At 53.4% G+C, this 2,162-nt stretch overlaps 1 protein-coding gene across 5 annotated transcripts in view; it reads left to right on the top strand.

Annotated features, from left to right (window-relative positions):
- The first annotated feature begins 1,218 nt into the window (after positions 1-1,218).
- The window catches only part of TNNT2 (troponin T2, cardiac type), a 32,445-nt gene continuing 31,501 nt past the window's right edge, over positions 1,219-2,162 (top strand). For all 5 annotated transcript variants that reach the window (XM_019513807.1, XM_019513804.1, XM_019513806.1 and 2 more), the window contains exon 1: positions 1,219-1,379. The gene's annotated coding sequence lies outside the window, so the exon portion shown is untranslated. The remainder of the gene's footprint in view (positions 1,380-2,162) is intronic.

Genomic DNA, 2,162 nt, shown 5'->3' with positions numbered 1-2,162 from the left:
GGGGGGGGGGGAACCCGTCCTTCCTATCAGAAGAGCACAGTGATGGACCAAGCTCTCTTGGGAAGTTGTGGAAACTCTTTCACTGGGGATTTCTGAGGTTAGATGAGCATTTGTCTGGGGTGGTTTAGGGATAGTGCATTCTGCAGGGGGTTGGGTGACCCCCCAATGTCCCCAGGAACCCTATGATCCTAGTCAATGAGGGGCTGGCACCAAAGCCCTAGCTCCAGTCACCCTGCACTGCTTAGCCAGATTTTGCATCCTGAACTCATCTCTTACCTTTTCCCTTTCTGGAAGCAATGCTCTTTCTCAGGGATTAGCTTTAATGTGCTGTGCAGAGGAGCCACAACAGGGAGCCCCTAGAACAGCACTGTCCAAACCCCTTAGTTCGGGGCTAAGTATATGATCTCTGAAGGGGCCTGGAGCCACGTGATGTTTTAGGGATATGATGCTTTGGCTTGGGACTCTGCTGATTTGGCTTTGCCCTTTCCTCAGGTTCCTGCTAGATCCAATTCACTCCTCTGGCTCTTACAGGAACATGCCTTTCATTTTTCTAATAAACATCATTTTCTTTAAGATGCTCATGGTCTCAGAGTGTTCCTGGGCTCCTCAGGGGATCAATCTGGAAGTCAAAGAACTGCCTCCTGGAAAGAGACTCGGGGGCATACAGCTTTCAGTCCAAGGCCTATGGCAACTACTGCCCTGAGTGTAAACATTACCTGTCCCCTGATAGAAGCTAGGTCTTGGAGGAAGTCTTTCAAGGCCCAGCTGGAGATGAGGATGTGCATGAGAGTCTCCTGAGACAGCTGGCTGCATGGGATTTGTCTGAACACCCAGGACTGCAGGGACCTGCGAACAGCACCTCTGACTTGCCCGGGGCCCTTTGTGCCTAGCAGAGGAGGATGGTACCCCGGTCACAGGGAGCAACGTGGACAGCAGCCACAAGCTAGGATACGTAGGTAGCCAGCCTACATCTCAAATCCAGGTCCGCCCTCCAGAGCATTTGCTTATCAGCATTCAGGCCACTTAAAAGTGACAGCTGACTGGCTTGTGTCAGCCCCTTGGGCAGTTGTGTATCTGTCATGCGAGTTTAAAATAGCAAGTCTCTGAGGGCCATACAATAGCTTGGGCTTATATGGGCTCCTGGGAGGGGGGGCACGGCCGAGTTACAGAAGGGGCTGTGGCTGACGCTGCCAAAATAGCAGCTAACAAGTGTTCACATTCCAAGCCCTGCCGTGCTCACATGCCTCCAATCAGGCGTCTGGCCGGGGGTGGGGGCTCTGGAGCCCTGTTAAAGCCTCTCTCCCCCAAACGGCATTTCTCAGACACCGCACCAGCTTCCACTTGGCTGCGAGGGATCTCACCTGCTCCGTGGCTGAGAGGTAAGGCACCTCCCTTGGATCCCGGCCCTTCAGCTCCATGGGGTTGACGGGTCTTTCAGTGGGGCATTAATGACTGAGCAGCCACCTATCTGCTCTGCCCCATCATTTATGCTCTAGGAGGGGTTTGCCTTGGCGTCTTAGCAAAAATGGCCCCTACGGGTCTCTTGCAGTCGTCCCTGGGATGGGGAAGGGACTCCTCTGTAAGCAGCAACTGAATCCCCATCACTAGTTATACACACGTGGAACTTCATTGACTTTGAGTTCCTCCTGATGTGCACCTGGGTGAGCGAGAGGGCAGCTATGCCCAATGGATTCACTTCTGACTTGCACTAGTGTGAATGAGAAGGGAATTTGGCCCAGTGGGGTTATTCCTTTTCTGCCCTATGGTGAGTGTCAAGAACCTCAGGTCCAGTGCTTAGATTGCTTCGGGACGAGAGCAAGGCTAGAGAAAGGCAAGATCTTGTGGTGTTGAGTCCCTCAGCTCATTGACAAACTGAAGAATGGAGCAGGTTTAGGGCACTTGTGCTACAGAGCTGGGAGATGTCCTTATGAACTGCTCAAGTGGCCCACAAGGCTGCACAGTGGTGATTCAGCAGCAGCAGCAGCAGCAGGGCCATCCCTGGGGGGTGGGAATTGGGGCAACTGCCCCAGGCCCTGCACTTTGCATCCAGCCACACCACCACCACTGTGTCCAGGCCCTGCACCCTGCTACAGTCATTTCTGTCCATCAGGCATGGTAGTTTCCATGAGCACTGCACCACTAAAACTCCAGGGATACAATCA

Source organism: Gavialis gangeticus, unplaced genomic scaffold, assembly GCF_001723915.1.
Source record: "Gavialis gangeticus isolate Ggan-Ray unplaced genomic scaffold, GavGan_comp1, whole genome shotgun sequence".
In the NCBI taxonomy this organism is placed as follows: Eukaryota; Metazoa; Chordata; order Crocodylia; family Gavialidae; genus Gavialis; species Gavialis gangeticus.
The sequence above is the reverse complement of the archived record's forward strand: the minus strand, read 5'-3'. Positions and strand labels throughout refer to the sequence as shown.